The following is a 23,610-nucleotide window of genomic DNA, read 5'->3' on the forward strand; positions in this document are numbered from 1 at the left end:
GCCTTAGCGGCAGGGGATCTGCGTCCAGTGCAAATTGGCACATGCCAAAACGTCCTGAACAATGGAGAAGGCAAAGAAGTTTCATTAGTGGTGTAATGGGAGGATAAATCGTGTTCCAGATGTTGGGGACATCCCTCAGACCTGTTAAGGGCCTCCATCACACCACTGAGGAATTATCCTTGTTTGTTACTGTTTGCAATGAATGATTGAAGGAGTTGCGTATCTTCAGATCTATAGATTCCTGCTATGATATGACATGATATTGTATTTGAATCGTACTCATACACGCGTGTTTCAGAGCGTGACGAGGCAAGGGAGGGGAAGAAGGGAGGACAAAACAGCGATCTTCCTAGGCCCAGTGACATTGAGAATGCTCAAGTGCAGGGGAGAGGGAGGGAGGAAAGTGCAAGGAGAGGGGCGAGGTGGAACGTGCCTAGGAAGGGATAAAAACAACAACAACTGGTAGCGCAGCCAGCAGGGTGGCAAGTGCGAGGTTTAAAGCGCAGACAAGGGGTGTCTGATAAGTGCAGGTAAGGGCACTGTAGGGTTACAGATACAGACCCAAGTGCAAGGATTGCGTGCAAGGGTTGCCAGGAGGCAGTGCAGGTGTGCGGCTGGGTGGGCAGGGACCTTGGCCCGAAATCAGAGGGTAGCCAGGTGCACGGAGCCGAAGCAGACAGATCAGCAGGGGAGCGGAAGAGCAAAGGCAGAAGCAAAGAGGAAGGTCTTGAGGTGCTTCCGGAACCAGAGATGGTTCTCCTCAAGTTTCAGTGTGGCAGGCAGGCTGTTCCAGAGGGAGGCCCCAGCTGAGGAAAGAGATCTACCCCCAACTCGTTGCTTGGAGAAGCGACCGGCCCTGAGGGAGTTGGAGGTGGAGGAGAAAAGAGCTCGAGTGGGAAGGTATTTACGGAGGGAGAGTTGAAGGTATTTTGGACCCAGGCCCCAGTAAGCCTTGTGGACAATGCAGAGGGACTTGAATTTAACCCTTGCAGCCACTGGGAGCAATGAAAAGATTTCAGGGCTGGAGAGATACGATCCCTGGGCTTCAGACCAAGGAAACGTCTTGCAGTCCTGTTCTGGATGAGTTGCAGAGGACAGAGAGAAGAAGCAGGCAGATTTAGAAAGAGGCTGTTGCAGTAGTCTAGCCTAGAGAGAATCAGAGCTCTAGATACAGTAAGCTTCTGGGGGAAGGAGAGGAAAGGAACAATACCTCTGCAAATGTACAGTTGGTAGTTTGACTTCTTAGAGATGTCAGAGATGTGAGAAGAAAAGGAGAGTGTGGAGTCGAAGATGACCCCAAGGTTCTTAGCCTCAAAGGTGGGAGCAGGAAGAGGGCCAAGGGAGGCCGGCCAGAGAGTGGCAGGAAAGGAGGGTGCAGGTGTGCCGATGAGGAGAATCTCTGCCTAAATGGGATTAAGGCAGAGATCATTGGCGGCAGACCAGTCCTGGATGGCAGACAGACGGTCAGAGATGAGGGAGGGAAGCCTGAAAACAAGCAGAGTGTCATCCGCATAGCACTGAAAGTTGAAGCAGAGAGCTGCAATGCGGTGGGAAATGGGTGCCAGGTATTGGTTGAACAGCCAGGGAGAGAGGTTAGACCCGTGGGGAACACCACAAGTAGAGAATGAGATGGCGAAAAGGAAGGACCCAAGTTGGACCTGGGAGGGCCGATCAGAGTGGAAAGAGGTCATCCAGGCCAGGGCCTGATCAGTGATACCCGGCTTATCACGGAGACAGTTGAGCAGGATGGCATGGTTGACCGTGTCAAAGGCAGAAGAGAAATCGAGTAGGATGAGGACCCAAAAGGGATGTTAGAGTCATGGTTGGACAGCAGGTCTTCACAGGTGTTCAGGAGAGCAGTTTCCATGCTTCTGACAGCTCTGAAGCCAGGCTGATGGTCATGGAGACAACCAACAGAGTCGGTGTGAAGATTAAGCTGGGAGATGGTCAGCTTTTCCAAGAGTTTGCCCTGGAAAGGAGTGATAGAAACCTGCGAAGTTAGCCGGGCCGGAGGGGTCGGCTGTGAAATTTTTGAGAAGAGGGTGCACAAGAGAATGCTTCAGAGTGGAGGGGAAGATTCCACAGGTGATGGAATGGTTACAGAAGTCGGCCAGATTCAGAGCAAGGGTGTCAATGTGGTCCTTGATGGTTTTGGACGAACAGGGAAGAACCTGTTTTGACTGGAATCACACAATCTCCTGGGCTTGCGCCAATCTGGTTTCCAACCAAGCCACGGCACTGAATCGGCCTTACTGGACCTAAAGATTCAACAGGATGATATCAAAGATGCCAAGAAGCAAGCCCTCCTCTTGTTACTGGGCCTGTCTGCAGCCTTCGACCATGTATACATATTGAATAAATCAAAAAGGCAGCCTATGATCGAGCCAGCCAGGAGTCAACCTGGAATTAGTCAAATGTGTTATCCATTGCGCCACTGGACCGCTGCTACAGCGTGAGCAGGAGTCAGCACTTTTGTAACGAAACAGAAGTTTCCTGCTTGAGACACAGTGAGAAACGTACTTCTCATTTTTACAAGGAGAGGTAGAAAAAAACGCTACAAGCCCACAATGAGCAGGTGAGCGAGCGTGTGCCATCATGAGAAACTTAGTTCTCATTTTTCCCAGAGGAGAGGTAGAAAAAACGCACTAATTACGAACAAACAATGTGCTTTTGTGTGCCATGCGTGACAAGGCTCATTTTTAAATACTTTCTAGAACAAAAAGGCAGCATGCGAACGAGCCAGCCAGGAGTCGAACCTGGAATCTTCTGCTCCGTAGGCAGACGCGTTATCCATTGCGCCACTGGCCCTCTGCTGCAGTGACTCTTGGAATCAGCACTTTTGTTACGACGCAGAGGCTCATCATGCGGATTGAGCCATCGTGAGCAACTTAGTTATCATTTTTATAAGGAGAGGTGGTTGAAAACACGCCTACGAACTGACAATGAGCAGGCGTGTGCCATGTGTTAGAGACATCATGAGAAATAACGTAGTTCCCATTTTTTCTCCCGAGTAGAGGTAGAAACACGCTGCAACAGTGACTACAAACACACAATGAGCTTTCGAGTGCCTTGCGTGAGAAGGCTCATTTTTAAATACAGAACAAAAAGGCAGCATTTGAACGAGTCAGCCAGGAGTCGAACCTTGAATCTTCTGCTCCGTAGGCAGACGCGTTATCCATTGCGCCACTGGCCCGCTGCTGCACTGTGAGCTGCATTCAGCACTTTTGTTACGAACCAGAGGCTCAGGTCGGGCTGCCTGAGACATCACGAGAAACTTTGTTCTCATTTTTACAGCGAGAGGTAGGAAAAACGCTACCAACACACAATAAGCAGGCGTGTGACATGTGTTAAAGAAGGCTTATTTTTAAATACTTTATTGAAAACAATACATACAAACATCTGACAAAGAACGCATTTGGCATCAGATACTGCCCGGATTGCAACTCTCTGCACGTATTTTCTGGCGAGTTTTACGGACCAAGCATCTCATTTATTGTACGATAGCACTCACATTTTCATGCGCAAATAACAGATTTAGACTGTTTTCACTTTTTAGTATTGTACCATTTTATGTGCTCGGTGCTCTTCAGTGTTAAATCCGCGGGAGAGGATGATCTGTACCCAGATCAACCCCAAAAGTGCCATACAGATATGAAACAGGTAAGGCCTGAGTGATAGGCGTGCCAAGGAGTACTCGACGTGCATGCTACAGAAACGCGAAACATGCAACAAGTGAGAGACATAAAATGGGGTTTTTCACTTTAAGAAAATAACATATAATATATGGAATACAATTTTTTGTTTACTTCTTAAAAGGTGTTTTATTGAGCTGCAGCCTTCCTCTTAGAGAGCAGGACTAAGAAGCCCGGCTGGAGCATTTCAGCACATTTTTATTTCCTTTTGGCGATCGCTGTGTCAGGGTGTTGGGTTGGGGCTCCAAGATTGCCGAACACCAGGCGAGCAGTCTATCATGGGGAACAGTTTAGTATACAACACCGGTGCGATGAAGGCACATGGCCTACTCTGCATTTTAAGCACCACCTATAAGCCGAAACCGTTGCATTGAAGTACAGGTAGGAGGGAGATGACATGTGAAGAGGGACACACGACTTGTTTTTTTTGGGTTATTTATTTGTTAAATATTGTTGGTTGTTTATCGTCTAATTGACTGCCTTGGGCCATGCTTACCTCTTTGGCCATTCCCACCCACTCCTTGCCCCTCCCACCCAAAACTCAACCCCTGGTATCTATGTTGTTTCTAAGCAGTCTGCTGTGAGTTAATGGCTTAATTGCCGCTGTAAATGGCTACCGGTATAATAACAAAAATCTTACCCAATTCTACCTGACCTTAACTCACTACCCCACCCCCTCTATTCCCACCTCTCCCCTCTCACCCAATCTACCCTTATCCCCACCCTACTCTACCACCACTGACTATACCCCAAACCACTCTACACCTACCCCACTCTTCGCTACCCACAATATCCCACACCACTGTACACCTACCCTACCCACTGCCCCCACCCACTGTACCCCTATCCATCAAACCACTGTAGACTGGCAAGGTGACACGAGGTCCTTTGATCCCAATATATTTCGCCCAGCCTGCCCATATCACCAGATCACTAGCAAGTTAAGGTACGTGTTTGTTGAGTCTTCAACATACCCCAGACCTACGCTAGTTGTTCAAGATCAGACAGGCAGTCAAAGAGAACAGGCACGCCTTTGACAGTGTCTCTTCGGATGTAGGTAGATGCACAAAGTATTCTATTCTGAGGTCCATCCATTCTGCCATGTAAGCGCCAAACAGCCCTTTCACGAGAAGACCCTTCGAAAAGTAAAGACTCCGCTTTCTGTATGTTGGCATGTAGCACGTAGCCCATCGTGGCAGATAGCGTACATCACATTGCATCTAGTGGTGGCCCCATGTTGTGATTATTCACTTGCCAAATCATAGCAGTGCTAAAAGGTCATGGCCAAGAGGCCTCAGCGGCAGGGGATCTGCGTCCAGTGCAAATTGGCACATGCCAAAACGTCCTGAACAATGGAGAAGGCAAAGAAGTTTCATTAGTGGTGTAATGGGAGGATAAATCGTGTTCCAGATGTTGGGGACATCCCTCAGACCTGTAAAGGGCCTCCATCACACCACTGAGGAATCATCCTTGTTTGTTACTGTTTGCAATGAATGATTGAAGGAGTTGCGTATCGTTAGATCTATAGATTCCTGCTATGATATGACATGATATTGTATTTGAATCGTACTCATACACGCGTGTTTCAGAGCGTGATGAGGCAAGGGAGGGGAAGAAGGGAGGACAAAACAGCGATCTTCCTAGGCCCAGTGACATTGAGAATGCTCAAGTGCAGGGGAGAGGGAGGGAGGAAAGTGCAAGGAGAGGGGCGAGGTGGAACGTGCTGAGGAAGGGATAAAAACAACAACAACTGGTAGCGCAGCCAGCAGGGTGGCAAGTGCGAGGTTTAAAGCGCAGACAAGGGGTGTCTGATAAGTGCAGGTAAGGGCACTGTACGGTTACAGATACAGACCCAAGTGCAAGGATTGCGTGCAAGGTTTGCCAGGAGGCAGTGCAGGTGTGCGGCTGGGTGGGCAGGGACCTTGGCCCGAAATGAGAGGGTAGCCAGGTGCACGGAGCCGAAGCAGACAGATCAGCAGGGGAGCGGAAGAGCAAAGGCAGAAGCAAAGAGGAAGGTCTTGAGGTGCTTCCGGAACCAGAGATGGTTCTCCTCAAGTTTCAGTGTGGCAGGGAGGCTGTTCCAGAGGGAGGCCCCAGCTGAGGAAAGAGATCTACCCCCAACTCGTTGCTTGGAGAAGCGACCGGCCCTGAGGGAGTTGGAGGTGGAGGAGAAAAGAGCTCGAGTGGGAAGGTATTTACGGAGGGAGAGTTGAAGGTATTTTGGACCCAGGCCCCAGTAAGCCTTGTGGACAATGCAGAGGGACTTGAATTTAACCCTTGCAGCCACTGGGAGCAATGGAAAGATTTCAGGGCTGGAGAGATACGATCCCTGGGCTTCAGACCAAGGAAACGTCTTGCAGTCCTGTTCTGGATGAGTTGCAGAGGACAGAGAGTAGAAGCAGGCAGATTTAGAAAGAGGCTGTTGCAGTAGTCTAGCCTAGAGAGAATCAGAGCTCTAGATACAGTAAGCTTCTGGGGGAAGGAGAGGAAAGGAACAATACCTCTGCAAATGTACAGTTGGTAGTTTGACTTCTTAGAGATGTCAGAGATGTGAGAAGAAAAGGAGAGTGTGGAGTCGAAGATGACCCCAAGGTTCTTAGCCTCAAAGGTGGGAGCAGGAAGAGGGCCAAGGGAGGCCGGCCAGAGAGTGGCAGGAAAGGAGGGTGCAGGTGTGCCGATGAGGAGAATCTCTGTCTAACTGGGATTAAGGCAGAGATCATTGGCGGCAGACCAGTCCTGGATGGCAGACAGACGGTCAGAGATGAGGGAGGGAAGCCTGAAAACAAGCAGAGTGTCATCCGCATAGCACTGAAAGTTGAAGCAGAGAGCTGCAATGCGGTGGGAAATGGGTGCCAGGTATTGGTTGAACAGCCAGGGAGAGAGGTTAGACCCGTGGGGAACACCACAAGTAGAGAATGAGATGGCGAAAAGGAAGGACCCAAGTTGGACCTGGGAGGGCCGATCAGAGTGGAAAGAGGTCATCCAGGCCAGGGCCTGATCAGGGATACCTGGCTTATCACAAAGACAGTTGAGCAGGATGGCATGGTTGACCGTGTCAAAGGCAGAAGAGAAATCGAGTAGGATGAGGACCCAAAAGGGATGTTAGAGTCATGGTTGGACAGCAGGTCTTCACAGGTGTTCAGGAGAGCAGTTTCCATGCTTCTGACAGCTCTGAAGCCAGGCTGATGGTCATGGAGACAACCAACAGAGTCGGTGTGAAGATTAAGCTGGGAGATGGTCAGCTTTTCCAAGAGTTTGCCCTGGAAAGGAGTGATAGAAACCTGCGAAGTTAGCCGGGCCGGAGGGGTCGGCTGTGGAATTTTTGAGAAGAGGGTGCACAAGAGAATGCTTCAGAGTGGAGGGGAAGATTCCACAGGTGATGGAATGGTTACAGAAGTCGGCCAGATTCAGAGCAAGGGTGTCAATGTGGTCCTTGATGGTTTTGGACGAACAGGGAAGAACCTGTTTTGACTGGAATCACACAATCTCCTGGGCTTGCGCCAATCTGGTTTCCAACCAAGCCACGGCACTGAATCGGCCTTACTGGACCTAAAGATTCAACAGGATGATATCAAAGATGCCAAGAAGCAAGCCCTCCTCTTGTTACTGGGCCTGTCTGCAGCCTTCGACCATGTATACATATTGAATAAATCAAAAAGGCAGTCTATGATCGAGCCAGCCAGGAGTCAACCTGGAATTAGTCAAATGTGTTATCCATTGCGCCACTGGACCGCTGCTACAGCGTGAGCAGGAGTCAGCACTTTTGTAACGAAACAGAAGTTTCCTGCTTGAGACACAGTGAGAAACGTACTTCTCATTTTTACAAGGAGAGGTAGAAAAAAACGCTACAAGCCCACAATGAGCAGGTGAGCGAGCGTGTGCCATCATGAGAAACTTAGTTCTCATTTTTCCCAGAGGAGAGGTAGAAAAAACGCACTAACTACGAACAAACAATGTGCTTTTGTGTGCCATGCGTGACAAGGCTCATTTTTAAATACTTTCTAGAACAAAAAGGCAGCATGCGAACGAGCCAGCGAGGAGTCGAACCTGGAATCTTCTGCTCCGTAGGCAGACGCGTTATCCATTGCGCCACTGGCCCTCTGCTGCAGTGACTTTTGGAATCAGCACTTTTGTTACGACGCAGAGGCTCATCATGCGGATTGAGCCATCATGAGCAACTTAGTTCTCATTTTTATAAGGAGAGGTGGTTGAAAACACGCCTACGAACTGACAATGAGCAGGCGTGTGCCATGTGTTAGAGACATCATGAGAAATAACGTAGTTCCCATTTTTTCTCCCGAGTAGAGGTAGAAACACGCTGCAACAGTGACTACAAACACACAATGAGCTTTCGAGTGCCTTGCGTGAGAAGGCTCATTTTTAAATACAGAACAAAAAGGCAGCTTTTGAACGAGCCAGCCAGGAGTCGAACCTGGAATCTTCTGCTCCGTAGGCAGACGTGTTATCCATTGCGCCACTGGCCCGCTGCTGCCCTGTGAGCTGCATTCAGCACTTTTGTTACGAACCAGAGGCTCAGGTCAGGCTGCCTGCGACGTCACGAGAAACTTTGTTCTCATTTTTACAGGGAGAGGTAGAAAAAACGCTACCAACACACAATAAGCAGGCGTGTGACATGTGTTAAAGAAGGCTCATTTTTAAATACTTTATTGAAAACAATACATACAAACATCTGACAAAGAACGCATTTGGCATCAGATACTGCCCGGATTGCAACTCTCTGCACGTATTTTCTGGCGAGTTCTACGGACCAAGCATCTCATTTATTGTACTATAGCACTCACATTTTCATGCGCAAATAACAGATTTAGAATGTTTTCACTTTTTAGTATTGTACCATTTTATGTGCTCGGTGCTCTTCAGTGTTAAATCCGCGGAGAGGATGATCTGTACCCAGATCAACCCCAAAAGTGCCATACAGATATGAAACAGATAAGGCCTGAGTGATAGGCGTGCCAAGGAGTACTCGACGTGCATGCTACAGAAACGCGAAACATGCAACAAGTGAGAGACATAAAATGGGGTTTTTCACTTTAAGAAATAACATATAATATATGGAATACAATTTTTTGTTTACTTCTTAAAAGGTGTTTTATTGAGCTGTAGCCTTCCTCTTAGAGAGCAGGACTAAGAAGCCCGGCTGGAGCATTTCAGCACATTTTTATTTCCTTTTGGCGATCGCTGTGTCAGGGTGTTGGGTTGGGGCTCCAAGATTGCCGAACACCAGGCGAGCAGTCTATCATGGGGAACAGTTTAGTATACAACACCGGTGCGATGAAGGCACATGGCCTACTCTGCATTTTAAGCACCACCTATAAGCCGAAACCGTTGCATTGAAGTACAGGTAGGAGGGAGATGACATGTGAAGAGGGACACACGACTTGTTTTTTTTTTTGGGTTATTTATTTGTTAAATATTGTTGGTTGTTTATCGTCTAATTGACTGCCTTGGGCCATGCTTACCTCTTTGGCCATTCCCACCCACTCCTTGCCCCTCCCACCCAAAACTCAACCCCTGGTATCTATGTTGTTTCTAAGCAGTCTGCTGTGAGTTAATGGCTTAATTGCCGCTGTAAATGGCTACCGGTATAATAACAAAAATCTTACCCAATTCTACCTGACCTTAACTCACTACCCCACCCCCTCTATTCCCACCTCTCCCCTCTCACCCAATCTACCCTTATCCCCACCCTACTCTACCACCACTGACTATACCCCAAACCACTCTACACCTACCCCACTCTTCGCTACCCACAATATCCCACACCACTGTACACCTACCCTACCCACTGCCCCACCACACTGTACCCCTATCCATCAAACCACTGTAGACTTGCAAGGTGACACGAGGTCCTTTGATCCCAATAGATTTCGCCCAGCCTTTCCATATCTTCAGATCACTACCGAGTTAAGGTACGTGTTTGTTGAGTCTTCAACTTACCCCAGACCTACGCTAGTTGTTCGAGATCAGACAGGCCGTCAAAGTGAACAGGCACGCCTTTGACAGTGTCTCTTCGGATGTAGGTAGATGCACAAAGTATTCTATTCTGAGGTCCATGCATTCTGCCATGTAAGCGCCAAACAGCCCTTTCACGGGAAGACCCTTCAAAAAGTAAAGACTCCGCTTTCTGTATGTTGGCATGTAGCACGTAGCCCATCTTGGCAGATAGCGTACATCACATTGCATCTAGTGGTGGCCCCATGTTGTGATTCTTCACTTGCCAAATCATAGCAGTGCTAAAAGGTCATGGCCAAGAGGCCTCAGCGGCAGGGGATCTGCGTCCAGTGCAAATTGGCACATGCCAAAACGTCCTGAACAATGGAGAAGGCAAAGAAGTTTCATTAGTGGTGTAATGGGAGGATAAATCGTGTTCCAGATGTTGGGGACATCCCTCAGACCTGTTAAGGGCCTCCATCACACCACTGAGGAATCATCCTTGTTTGTTACTGTTTGCAATGAATGATTGAAGGAGTTGCGTATCTTCAGATCTATAGATTCCTGCTATGATATGACATGATATTGTATTTGAATCGTACTCATACACGCGTGTTTCAGAGCGTGACGAGGCAAGGGAGGGGAAGAAGGGAGGACAAAACAGCGATCTTCCTAGGCCCAGTGACATTGAGAATGCCCAAGTGCAGGGGAGAGGGAGGGAGGAAAGTGCAAGGAGAGGGGCGAGGTGGAACGTGCTGAGGAAGGGATAAAAACAACAACAACTGGTAGCGCAGCCAGCAGGGTGGCAAGTGCGAGGTTTAAAGCGCAGACAAGGGGTGTCTGATAAGTGCAGGTAAGGGCACTGTAGGGTTACAGATACAGACCCAAGTGCAAGGATTGCGTGCAAGGGTTGCCAGGAGGCAGTGCAGGTGTGCGGCTGGGTGGGCAGGGACCTTGGCCCGAAATCAGAGGGTAGCCAGGTGCACGGAGCCGAAGCAGACAGATCAGCAGGGGAGCGGAAGAGCAAAGGCAGAAGCAAAGAGGAAGGTCTTGAGGTGCTTCCGGAACCAGAGATGGTTCTCCTCAAGTTTCAGTGTGGCAGGCAGGCTGTTCCAGAGGGAGGCCCCAGCTGAGGAAAGAGATCTACCCCCAACTCGTTGCTTGGAGAAGCGACCGGCCCTGAGGGAGTTGGAGGTGGAGGAGAAAAGAGCTTGAGTGGGAAGGTATTTACGGAGGGAGAGTTGAAGGTATTTTGGACCCAGGCCCCAGTAAGCCTTGTGGACAATGCAGAGGGACTTGAATTTAACCCTTGCAGCCACTGGGAGCAATGAAAAGATTTCAGGGCTGGAGAGATACGATCCCTGGGCTTCAGACCAAGGAAACGTCTTGCAGTCCTGTTCTCGATGAGTTGCAGAGGACAGAGAGAAGAAGCAGGCAGATTTAGAAAGAGGCTGTTGCAGTAGTCTAGCCTAGAGAGAATCAGAGCTCTAGATACAGTAAGCTTCTGGGGGAAGGAGAGGAAAGGAACAATACCTCTGCAAATGTACAGTTGGTAGTTTGACTTCTTAGAGATGTCAGAGATGTGAGAAGAAAAGGAGAGTGTGGAGTCGAAGATGACCCCAAGGTTCTTAGCCTCAAAGGTGGGAGCAGGAAGAGGGCCAAGGGAGGCCGGCCAGAGAGTGGCAGGAAAGGAGGGTGCAGGTGTGCCGATGAGGAGAATCTCTGCCTAAATGGGATTAAGGCAGAGATCATTGGCGGCAGACCAGTCCTGGATGGCAGACAGACGGTCAGAGATGAGGGAGGGAAGCCTGAAAACAAGCAGAGTGTCATCCGCATAGCACTGAAAGTTGAAGCAGAGAGCTGCAATGCGGTGGGAAATGGGTGCCAGGTATTGGTTGAACAGCCAGGGAGAGAGGTTAGACCCGTGGGGAACACCACAAGTAGAGAATGAGATGGCGAAAAGGAAGGACCCAAGATGGACCTGGGAGGGCCGATCAGAGTGGAAAGAGGTCATCCAGGCCAGGGCCTGATCAGTGATACCCGGCTTATCACGGAGACAGTTGAGCAGGATGGCATGGTTGACCGTGTCAAAGGCAGAAGAGAAATCGAGTAGGATGAGGACCCAAAAGGGATGTTAGAGTCATGGTTGGACAGCAGGTCTTCACAGGTGTTCAGGAGAGCAGTTTCCATGCTTCTGACAGCTCTGAAGCCAGGCTGATGGTCATGGAGACAACCAACAGAGTCGGTGTGAAGATTAAGCTGGGAGATGGTCAGCTTTTCCAAGAGTTTGCCCTGGAAAGGAGTGATAGAAACCTGCGAAGTTAGCCGGGCCGGAGGGGTCGGCTGTGGAATTTTTGAGAAGAGGGTGCACAAGAGAATGCTTCAGAGTGGAGGGGAAGATTCCACAGGTGATGGAATGGTTACAGAAGTCGGCCAGATTCAGAGCAAGGGTGTCAATGTGGTCCTTGATGGTTTTGGACGAACAGGGAAGAACCTGTTTTGACTGGAATCACACAATCTCCTGGGCTTGCGCCAATCTGGTTTCCAACCAAGCCACGGCACTGAATCGGCCTTACTGGACCTAAAGATTCAACAGGATGATATCAAAGATGCCAAGAAGCAAGCCCTCCTCTTGTTACTGGGCCTGTCTGCAGCCTTCGACCATGTATACATATTGAATAAATCAAAAAGGCAGTCTATGATCGAGCCAGCCAGGAGTCAACCTGGAATTAGTCAAATGTGTTATCCATTGCGCCACTGGACCGCTGCTACAGCGTGAGCAGGAGTCAGCACTTTTGTAACGAAACAGAAGTTTCCTGCTTGAGACACAGTGAGAAACGTACTTCTCATTTTTACAAGGAGAGGTAGAAAAAAACGCTACAAGCCCACAATGAGCAGGTGAGCGAGCGTGTGCCATCATGAGAAACTTAGTTCTCATTTTTCCCAGAGGAGAGGTAGAAAAAACGCACTAACTACGAACAAACAATGTGCTTTTGTGTGCCATGCGTGACAAGGCTCATTTTTAAATACTTTCTAGAACAAAAAGGCAGCATGCGAACGAGCCAGCCAGGAGTCGAACCTGGAATCTTCTGCTCCGAAGGCAGACGCGTTATCCATTGCGCCACTGGCCCCCTGCTGCACTGTGAGCTGCATTCAGCACTTTTGTTACGAACCAGAGGCTCAGGTCAGGCTGCCCGCGACATCACGAGAAACTTTGTTCTCATTTTTACAGGGAGAGGTAGAAAAAACGCTACCAACACACAATAAGCAGGCGTGTGACATGTGTTAAAGAAGGCTCATTTTTAAATACTTTATTGAAAACATCTGACAAAGAACGCATTTGGCATCAGATACTGCCCGGATTGCAACTCTCTGCACGTATTTTCTGGCGAGTTCTACGGACCAAGCATCTCATTTATTGTACTATAGCACTCACATTTTCATGCGCAAATAACAGATTTAGACTGTTTTCACTTTTTAGTATTGTACCATTTTATGTGCTCGGTGTTCTTCAGTGTTAAATCCGCGGGAGAGGATGATCTGTACCCAGATCAACCCCAAAAGTGCCATACAGATATGAAACAGATAAGGCCTGAGTGATAGGCGTGCCAAGGAGTACTCGACGTGCATGCCACAGAAACGCGAAACATGCAACAAGTGAGAGACATAAAATGGGGTTTTTCACTTTAAGAAAATAACATATAATATATTGAATACAATTTTTTGTTTACTTCTTAAAAGGTGTTTTATTGAGCTGTAGCCTTCCTCTTAGAGAGCAGGACTAAGAAGCCCGGCTGGAGCATTTCAGCACATTTTTATTTCCTTTTGGCGATCGCTGTGTCAGGGTGTTGGGTTGGGGCTCCAAGATTGCCGAACACCAGGCGAGCAGTCTATCATGGGGAACAGTTTAGTATACAACACCGGTGCGATGAAGGCACATGGCCTACTCTGCATTTTAAGCACCACCTATAAGCCGAAACCGTTGCATTGAAGTACAGGTAGGAGGGAGATGACATGTGAAGAGGGACACACGACTTGTTTTTTTTTTTGGGTTATTTATTTGTTAAATATTGTTGGTTGTTTATCGTCTAATTGACTGCCTTGGGCCATGCTTACCTCTTTGGCCATTCCCACCCACTCCTTGCCCCTCCCACCCAAAACTCAACCCCTGGTATCTATGTTGTTTCTAAGCAGTCTGCTGTGAGTTAATGGCTTAATTGCCGCTGTAAATGGCTACCGGTATAATAACAAAAATCTTACACAATTCTACCTGACCTTAACTCACTACCCCACCCCCTCTATTCCCACCTCTCCCCTCTCACCCAATCTACCCTTATCCCCACCCTACTCTACCACCACTGACTATACCCCAAACCACTCTACACCTACCCCACTCTTCGCTACCCACAATATCCCACACCACTGTACACCTACCCTACCCACTGCCCCACCCCACTGTACCCCTATCCATCAAACCACTGTAGACTGGCAAGGTGACACGAGGTCCTTTGATCCCAATAGATTTCGCCCAGCCTTTCCATATCTTCAGATCACTACCGAGTTAAGGTACGTGTTTGTTGAGTCTTCAACTTACCCCAGACCTACGCTAGTTGTTCGAGATCAGACAGGCCGTCAAAGTGAACAGGCACGCCTTTGACAGTGTCTCTTCGGATGTAGGTAGATGCACAAAGTATTCTATTCTGAGGTCCATGCATTCTGCCATGTAAGCGCCAAACAGCCCTTTCACGGGAAGACCCTTCAAAAAGTAAAGACTCCGCTTTCTGTATGTTGGCATGTAGCACGTAGCCCATCTTGGCAGATAGCGTACATCACATTGCATCTAGTGGTGGCCCCATGTTGTGATTCTTCACTTGCCAAATCATAGCAGTGCTAAAAGGTCATGGCCAAGAGGCCTCAGCGGCAGGGGATCTGCGTCCAGTGCAAATTGGCACATGCCAAAACGTCCTGAACAATGGAGAAGGCAAAGAAGTTTCATTAGTGGTGTAATGGGAGGATAAATCGTGTTCCAGATGTTGGGGACATCCCTCAGACCTGTTAAGGGCCTCCATCACACCACTGAGGAATCATCCTTGTTTGTTACTGTTTGCAATGAATGATTGAAGGAGTTGCGTATCTTCAGATCTATAGATTCCTGCTATGATATGACATGATATTGTATTTGAATCGTACTCATACACGCGTGTTTCAGAGCGTGACGAGGCAAGGGAGGGGAAGAAGGGAGGACAAAACAGCGATCTTCCTAGGCCCAGTGACATTGAGAATGCCCAAGTGCAGGGGAGAGGGAGGGAGGAAAGTGCAAGGAGAGGGGCGAGGTGGAACGTGCTGAGGAAGGGATAAAAACAACAACAACTGGTAGCGCAGCCAGCAGGGTGGCAAGTGCGAGGTTTAAAGCGCAGACAAGGGGTGTCTGATAAGTGCAGGTAAGGGCACAGTAGGGTTACAGATACAGACCCAAGTGCAAGGATTGCGTGCAAGGGTTGCCAGGAGGCAGTGCAGGTGTGCGGCTGGGTGGGCAGGGACCTTGGCCCGAAATCAGAGGGTAGCCAGGTGCACGGAGCCGAAGCAGACAGATCAGCAGGGGAGCGGAAGAGCAAAGGCAGAAGCAAAGAGGAAGGTCTTGAGGTGCTTCCGGAACCAGAGATGGTTCTCCTCAAGTTTCAGTGTGGCAGGCAGGCTGTTCCAGAGGGAGGCCCCAGCTGAGGAAAGAGATCTACCCCCAACTCGTTGCTTGGAGAAGCGACCGGCCCTGAGGGAGTTGGAGGTGGAGGAGAAAAGAGCTTGAGTGGGAAGGTATTTACGGAGGGAGAGTTGAAGGTATTTTGGACCCAGGCCCCAGTAAGCCTTGTGGACAATGCAGAGGGACTTGAACTTAACCCTTGCAGCCACTGGGAGCAATGAAAAGATTTCAGGGCTGGAGAGATACGATCCCTGGGCTTCAGACCAAGGAAACGTCTTGCAGTCCTGTTCTCGATGAGTTGCAGAGGACAGAGAGAAGAAGCAGGCAGATTTAGAAAGAGGCTGTTGCAGTAGTCTAGCCTAGAGAGAATCAGAGCTCTAGATACAGTAAGCTTCTGGGGGAAGGAGAGGAAAGGAACAATACCTCTGCAAATGTACAGTTGGTAGTTTGACTTCTTAGAGATGTCAGAGATGTGAGAAGAAAAGGAGAGTGTGGAGTCGAAGATGACCCCAAGGTTCTTAGCCTCAAAGGTGGGAGCAGGAAGAGGGCCAAGGGAGGCCGGCCAGAGAGTGGCAGGAAAGGAGGGTGCAGGTGTGCCGATGAGGAGAATCTCTGCCTAAATGGGGTTAAGGCAGAGATCATTGGCGGCAGACCAGTCCTGGATGGCAGACAGACGGTCAGAGATGAGGGAGGGAAGCCTGAAAACAAGCAGAGTGTCATCCGCATAGCACTGAAAGTTGAAGCAGAGAGCTGCAATGCGGTGGGAAATGGGTGCCAGGTATTGGTTGAACAGCCAGGGAGAGAGGTTAGACCCGTGGGGAACACCACAAGTAGAGAATGAGATGGCGAAAAGGAAGGACCCAAGATGGACCTGGGAGGGCCGATCAGAGTGGAAAGAGGTCATCCAGGCCAGGGCCTGATCAGTGATACCCGGCTTATCACGGAGACAGTTGAGCAGGATGGCATGGTTGACCGTGTCAAAGGCAGAAGAGAAATCGAGTAGGATGAGGACCCAAAAGGGATGTTAGAGTCATGGTTGGACAGCAGGTCTTCACAGGTGTTCAGGAGAGCAGTTTCCATGCTTCTGACAGCTCTGAAGCCAGGCTGATGGTCATGGAGACAACCAACAGAGTCGGTGTGAAGATTAAGCTGGGAGATGGTCAGCTTTTCCAAGAGTTTGCCCTGGAAAGGAGTGATAGAAACCTGCGAAGTTAGCCGGGCCGGAGGGGTCGGCTGTGGAATTTTTGAGAAGAGGGTGCACAAGAGAATACTTCAGAGTGGAGGGGAAGATTCCACAGGTGATGGAATGGTTACAGAAGTCGGCCAGATTCAGAGCAAGGGTGTCAATGTGGTCCTTGATGGTTTTGGACGAACAGGGAAGAACCTGTTTTGACTGGAATCACACAATCTCCTGGGCTTGCGCCAATCTGGTTTCCAACCAAGCCACGGCACTGAATCGGCCTTACTGGACCTAAAGATTCAACAGGATGATATCAAAGATGCCAAGAAGCAAGCCCTCCTCTTGTTACTGGGCCTGTCTGCAGCCTTCGACCATGTATACATATTGAATAAATCAAAAAGGCAGTCTATGATCGAGCCAGCCAGGAGTCAACCTGGAATTAGTCAAATGTGTTATCCATTGCGCCACTGGACCGCTGCTACAGCGTGAGCAGGAGTCAGCACTTTTGTAACGAAAAAGAAGTTTCCTGCTTGAGACACAGTGAGAAACGTACTTCTCATTTTTACAAGGAGAGGTAGAAAAAAACGCTACAAGCCCACAATGAGCAGGTGAGCGAGCGTGTGCCATCATGAGAAACTTAGTTCTCATTTTTCCCAGAGGAGAGGTAGAAAAAACGCACTAACTACGAACAAACAATGTGCTTTTGTGTGCCATGCGTGACAAGGCTCATTTTTAAATACTTTCTAGAACAAAAAGGCAGCATGCGAACGAGCCAGCCAGGAGTCGAACCTGGAATCTTCTGCTCCGTAGGCAGACGCGTTATCCATTGCGCCACTGGCCCGCTGCTGCACTGTGAGCTGCATTCAGCACTTTTGTTACGAACCAGAGGCTCAGGTCAGGCTGCCTGCCACATCACGAGAAACTTTGTTCTCATTTTTACAGGGAGAGGTAGAAAAAACGCTACCAACACACAATAAGCAGGCGTGTGACATGTGTTAAAGAAGGCTCATTTTTAAATACTTTATTGAAAACATCTGACAAAGAACGCATTTGGCATCAGATACTGCCCGGATTGCAACTCTCTGCACGTATTTTCTGGCGAGTTTTACGGACCAAGCATCTCATTTATTGTACGATAGCACTCACATTTTCATGCGCAAATAACAGATTTAGACTGTTTTCACTTTTTAGTATTGTACCATTTTATGTGCTCGGTGCTCTTCAGTGTTAAATCCGCGGAGAGGATGATCTGTACCCAGATCAACCCCAAAAGTGCCATACAGATATGAAACAGGTAAGGCCTGAGTGATAGGCGTGCCAAGGAGTACTCGACGTGCATGCCACAGAAACGCGAAACATGCAACAAGTGAGAGACATAAAATGGGGTTTTTCACTTTAAGAAAATAACATATAATATATTGAATACAATTTTTTGTTTACTTCTTAAAAGGTGTTTTATTGAGCTGCAGCCTTCCTCTTAGAGAGCAGGACTAAGAAGCCCGGCTGGAGCATTTCAGCACATTTTTATTTCCTTTTGGCGATCGCTGTGTCAGGGTGTTGGGTTGGGGCTCCAAGATTGCCGAACACCAGGCGAGCAGTCTATCATGGGGAACAGTTTAGTATACAACACCGGTGCGATGAAGGCACATGGCCTACTCTGCATTTTAAGCACCACCTATAAGCCGAAACCGTTGCATTGAAGTAGAGGTAGGAGGGAGATGACATGTGAAGAGGGACACACGACTTGTTTTTTTTGGGTTATTTATTTGTTAAATATTGTTGGTTGTTTATCGTCTAATTGACTGCCTTGGGCCATGCTTACCTCTTTGGCCATTCCCACCCACTCCTTGCCCCTCCCACCCAAAACTCAACCCCTGGTATCTATGTTGTTTCTAAGCAGTCTGCTGTGAGTTAATGGCTTAATTGCCGCTGTAAATGGCTACCGGTATAATAACAAAAATCTTACCCAATTCTACCTGACCTTAACTCACTACCCCACCCCCTCTATTCCCACCTCTCCCCTCTCACCCAATCTACCCTTATCCCCACCCTACTCTACCACCACTGACTATACCCCAAACCACTCTACACCTACCCCACTCTTCGCTACCCACAATATCCCACACCACTGTACACCTACCCTACCCACTGCCCCACCCCACTGTACCCCTATCCATCAAACCACTGTAGACTGGCAAGGTGACACGAGGTCCTTTGATCCCAATAGATTTCGCCCAGCCTTTCCATATCTTCAGATCACTACCGAGTTAAGGTACGTGTTTGTTGAGTCTTCAACTTACCCCAGACCTACGCTAGTTGTTCAAGATCAGACAGGCAGTCAAAGTGAACAGGCACGCCTTTGACAGTGTCTCTTCGGATGTAGGTAGATGCACAAAGTATTCTATTCTGAGGTCCATGCATTCTGCCATGTAAGCGCCAAACAGCCCTTTCACGGGAAGACCCTTCAAAAAGTAAAGACTCCGCTTTCTGTATGTTGGCATGTTGCACTTAGCCCATCGTGGCAGATAGCGTACATCACATTGCATCTAGTGGTGGCCCCATGTTGTGATTCTTCACTTGCCAAATCATAGCAGTGCTAAAAGGTCATGGCCAAGAGGCCTCAGCGGCAGGGGATCTGCGTCCAGTGCAAATTGGCACATGCCAAAACGTCCTGAACAATGGAGAAGGCAAAGAAGTTTTATTAGTGGTGTAATGGGAGGATAAATCGTGTTCCAGATGTTGGGGACATCCCTCAGACCTGTTAAGGGCCTCCATCACACCACTGAGGAATCATCCTTGTTTGTTACTGTTTGCAATGAATGATTGAAGGAGTTGCGTATCTTCAGATCTATAGATTCCTGCTATGATATGACATGATATTGTATTTGAATCGTACTCATACACGCGTGTTTCAGAGCGTGACGAGGCAAGGGAGGGGAAGAAGGGAGGACAAAACAGCGATCTTCCTAGGCCCAGTGACATTGAGAATGCTCAAGTGCAGGGGAGAGGGAGGGAGGAAAGTGCAAGGAGAGGGGCGAGGTGGAACGTGCTGAGGAAGGGATAAAAACAACAACAACTGGTAGCGCAGCCAGCAGGGTGGCAAGTGCGAGGTTTAAAGCGCAGACAAGGGGTGTCTGATAATTGCAAGTAAGGGCACTGTAGGGTTACAGATACAGACCCAAGTGCAAGGATTGCGTGCAAGGGTTGCCAGGAGGCAGTGCAGGTGTGCGGCTGGGTGGGCAGGGACCTTGGCCCGAAATCAGAGGGTAGCCAGGTGCACGGAGCCGAAGCAGACAGATCAGCAGGGGAGCGGAAGAGCAAAGGCAGAAGCAAAGAGGAAGGTCTTGAGGTGCTTCCGGAACCAGAGATGGTTCTCCTCAAGTTTCAGTGTGGCAGGCAGGCTGTTCCAGAGGGAGGCCCCAGCTGAGGAAAGAGATCTACCCCCAACTCGTTGCTTGGAGAAGCGACCGGCCCTGAGGGAGTTGGAGGTGGAGGAGAAAAGAGCTCGAGTGGGAAGGTATTTACGGAGGGAGAGTTGAAGGTATTTTGGACCCAGGCCCCAGTAAGCCTTGTGGACAATGCAGAGGGACTTGAATTTAACCCTTGCAGCCACTGGGAGCAATGGAAAGATTTCAGGGCTGGAGAGATACGATCCCTGGGCTTCAGACCAAGGAAACGTCTTGCAGTCCTGTTCTGGATGAGTTGCAGAGGACAGAGAGAAGAAGCAGGCAGATTTAGAAAGAGGCTGTTGCAGTAGTCTAGCCTAGAGAGAATCAGAGCTCTAGATACAGTAAGCTTCTGGGGGAAGGAGAGGAAAGGAACAATACCTCTGCAAATGTACAGTTGGTAGTTTGACTTCTTAGAGATGTCAGAGATGTGAGAAGAAAAGGAGAGTGTGGAGTCGAAGATGACCCCAAGGTTCTTAGCCTCAAAGGTGGGAGCAGGAAGAGGGCCAAGGGAGGCCGGCCAGAGAGTGGCAGGAAAGGAGGGTGCAGGTGTGCCGATGAGGAGAATCTCTGCCTAAATGGGATTAAGGCAGAGATCATTGGCGGCAGACCAGTCCTGGATGGCAGACAGACGGTCAGAGATGAGGGAGGGAAGCCTGAAAACAAGCAGAGTGTCATCCGCATAGCACTGAAAGTTGAAGCAGAGAGCTGCAATGCGGTGGGAAATGGGTGCCAGGTATTGGTTGAACAGCCAGGGAGAGAGGTTAGACCCGTGGGGAACACCACAAGTAGAGAATGAGATGGCGAAAAGGAAGGACCCAAGTTGGACCTGGGAGGGCCGATCAGAGTGGAAAGAGGTCATCCAGGCCAGGGCCTGATCAGTGATACCCGGCTTATCACGGAGACAGTTGAGCAGGATGGCATGGTTGACCGTGTCAAAGGCAGAAGAGAAATCGAGTAGGATGAGGACCCAAAAGGGATGTTAGAGTCATGGTTGGACAGCAGGTCTTCACAGGTGTTCAGGAGAGCAGTTTCCATGCTTCTGACAGCTCTGAAGCCAGGCTGATGGTCATGGAGACAACCAACAGAGTCGGTGTGAAGATTAAGCTGGGAGATGGTCAGCTTTTCCAAGAGTTTGCCCTGGAAAGGAGTGATAGAAACCTGTGAAGTTAGCCGGGCCGGAGGGGTCGGCTGTGGAATTTTTGAGAAGAGGGTGCACAAGAAAATGCTTCAGAGTGGAGGGGAAGATTCCACAGGTGATGGAATGGTTACAGAAGTCGGCCAGATTCAGAGCAAGGGTGTCAATGTGGTCCTTGATGGTTTTGGACGAACAGGGAAGAACCTGTTTTGACTGGAATCACACAATCTCCTGGGCTTGCGCCAATCTGGTTTCCAACCAAGCCACGGCACTGAATCGGCCTTACTGGACCTAAAGATTCAACAGGATGATATCAAAGATGCCAAGAAGCAAGCCCTCCTCTTGTTACTGGGCCTGTCTGCAGCCTTCGACCATGTATACATATTGAATAAATCAAAAAGGCAGCCTATGATCGAGCCAGCCAGGAGTCAACCTGGAATTAGTCAAATGTGTTATCCATTGCGCCACTGGACCGCTGCTACAGCGTGAGCAGGAGTCAGCACTTTTGTAACGAAACAGAAGTTTCCTGCTTGAGACACAGTGAGAAACGTACTTCTCATTTTTACAAGGAGAGGTAGAAAAAAACGCTACAAGCCCACAATGAGCAGGTGAGCGAGCGTGTGCCATCATGAGAAACTTAGTTCTCATTTTTCCCAGAGGAGAGGTAGAAAAAACGCACTAACTACGAACAAACAATGTGCTTTTGTGTGCCATGCGTGACAAGGCTCATTTTTAAATACTTTCTAGAACAAAAAGGCAGCATGCGAACGAGCCAGCCAGGAGTCGAACCTGGAATCTTCTGCTCCGTAGGCAGACGCGTTATCCATTGCGCCACTGGCCCTCTGCTGCAGTGACTCTTGGAATCAGCACTTCTGTTACGACCCAGAGGCTCATCATGCGGATTGAGCCATCATGAGCAACTTAGTTCTCATTTTTATAAGGAGAGGTGGTTGAAAACACGCCTACGAACTGACAATGAGCAGGCGTGTGCCATGTGTTAGAGACATCATGAGAAATAACGTAGTTCCCATTTTTTCTCCCGAGTAGAGGTAGAAACACGCTGCAACAGTGACTACAAACACACAATGAGCTTTCGAGTGCCTTGCGTGAGAAGGCTCATTTTTAAATACAGAACAAAAAGACAGCACTTGAACGAGCCAGCCAGGAGTCGAACCTGGAATCTTCTGCTCCGTAGGCAGACGCGTTATCCATTGCGCCACTGGCCCGCTGCTGCACTGTGTGCTGCATTCAGCACTTTTGTTACGAACCAGAGGCTCAGGTCGGGCTGCCTGCCACATCACGAGAAACTTTGTTCTCATTTTTACAGCGAGAGGTAGGAAAAACGCTACCAACACACAATAAGCAGGCGTGTGACATGTGTTAAAGAAGGCTCATTTTTAAATACTTTATTGAAAACAATACATACAAACATCTGACAAAGAACGCATTTGGCATCAGATACTGCCCGGATTGCAACTCTCTGCACGTATTTTCTGGCGAGTTCTACGGACCAAGCATCTCATTTATTGTACGATAGCACTCACATTTTCATGCGCAAATAACAGATTTAGACTGTTTTCACTTTTTAGTATTGTACCATTTTATGTGCTCGGTGCTCTTCAGTGTTAAATCCGCGGGAGAGGATGATCTGTACCCAGATCAACCCCAAAAGTGCCATACAGATATGAAACAGGTAAGGCCTGAGTGATAGGCGTGCCAAGGAGTACTCGACGTGCATGCCACAGAAACGCGAAACATGCAACAAGTGAGAGACATAAAATGGGGTTTTTCACTTTAAGAAAATAACATATAATATATTGAATACAATTTTTTGTTTACTTCTTAAAAGGTGTTTTATTGAGCTGTAGCCTTCCTCTTAGAGAGCAGGACTAAGAAGCCCGGCTGGAGCATTTCAGCACATTTTTATTTCCTTTTGGCGATCGCTGTGTCAGGGTGTTGGGTTGGGGCTCCAAGATTGCCGAACACCAGGCGAGCAGTCTATCATGGGGAACAGTTTAGTATACAACACCGGTGCGATGAAGGCACATGGCCTACTCTGCATTTTAAGCACCACCTATAAGCCGAAACCGTTGCATTGAAGTACAGGTAGGAGGGAGATGACATCTGAAGAGGGACACACGACTTGTTTTTTTTTGGGGTTATTTATTTGTTAAATATTGTTGGTTGTTTATCGTCTAATTGACTGCCTTGGGCCATGCTTACCTCTTTGGCCATTCCCACCCACTCCTTGCCCCTCCCACCCAAAACTCAACCCCTGGTATCTATGTTGTTTCTAAGCAGTCTGCTGTGAGTTAATGGCTTAATTGCCGCTGTAAATGGCTACCGGTATAATAACAAAAATCTTACCCAATTCTACCTGACCTTAACTCACTACCCCACCCCCTCTATTCCCACCTCTCCCCTCTCACCCAATCTACCCTTATCCCCACCCTACTCTACCACCACTGACTATACCCCAAACCACTCTACACCTACCCCACTCT

At 48.7% G+C, this 23,610-nt stretch overlaps 8 non-coding genes across 8 annotated transcripts; all 8 read right to left on the reverse strand.

Moving 5' to 3' along the window:
* Nucleotides 1-2,735: 2,735 nt before the first annotated feature.
* Nucleotides 2,736-2,808, reverse strand: TRNAR-ACG (transfer RNA arginine (anticodon ACG)). The gene has a single exon. It is a non-coding gene; the product is annotated as a tRNA-Arg (tRNA).
* A 312-nt stretch (nt 2,809-3,120) lies between these two features.
* On the reverse strand, nt 3,121-3,193 carry TRNAR-ACG (transfer RNA arginine (anticodon ACG)). The gene has a single exon. It is a non-coding gene; the product is annotated as a tRNA-Arg (tRNA).
* Nucleotides 3,194-7,718: 4,525 nt separating this feature from the next.
* TRNAR-ACG (transfer RNA arginine (anticodon ACG)) lies at nt 7,719-7,791 on the reverse strand. The gene has a single exon. It is a non-coding gene; the product is annotated as a tRNA-Arg (tRNA).
* A 312-nt stretch (nt 7,792-8,103) lies between these two features.
* On the reverse strand, nt 8,104-8,176 carry TRNAR-ACG (transfer RNA arginine (anticodon ACG)). Its single transcript has one exon. It is a non-coding gene; the product is annotated as a tRNA-Arg (tRNA).
* A 4,526-nt stretch (nt 8,177-12,702) lies between these two features.
* TRNAR-UCG (transfer RNA arginine (anticodon UCG)) lies at nt 12,703-12,775 on the reverse strand. Its single transcript has one exon. It is a non-coding gene; the product is annotated as a tRNA-Arg (tRNA).
* A 4,515-nt stretch (nt 12,776-17,290) lies between these two features.
* Nucleotides 17,291-17,363, reverse strand: TRNAR-ACG (transfer RNA arginine (anticodon ACG)). The gene has a single exon. It is a non-coding gene; the product is annotated as a tRNA-Arg (tRNA).
* A 4,511-nt stretch (nt 17,364-21,874) lies between these two features.
* TRNAR-ACG (transfer RNA arginine (anticodon ACG)) lies at nt 21,875-21,947 on the reverse strand. Its single transcript has one exon. It is a non-coding gene; the product is annotated as a tRNA-Arg (tRNA).
* A 312-nt stretch (nt 21,948-22,259) lies between these two features.
* TRNAR-ACG (transfer RNA arginine (anticodon ACG)) lies at nt 22,260-22,332 on the reverse strand. The gene has a single exon. It is a non-coding gene; the product is annotated as a tRNA-Arg (tRNA).
* Between the last annotated feature and the right edge of the window lie 1,278 nt (nt 22,333-23,610).

This window comes from Ambystoma mexicanum, chromosome 13 (genome assembly GCF_040938575.1).
Source record: "Ambystoma mexicanum isolate Mex_15411 chromosome 13, UKY_AmexF1_1, whole genome shotgun sequence".
NCBI lineage: Eukaryota > Metazoa > Chordata > Amphibia > Caudata > Ambystomatidae > Ambystoma > Ambystoma mexicanum.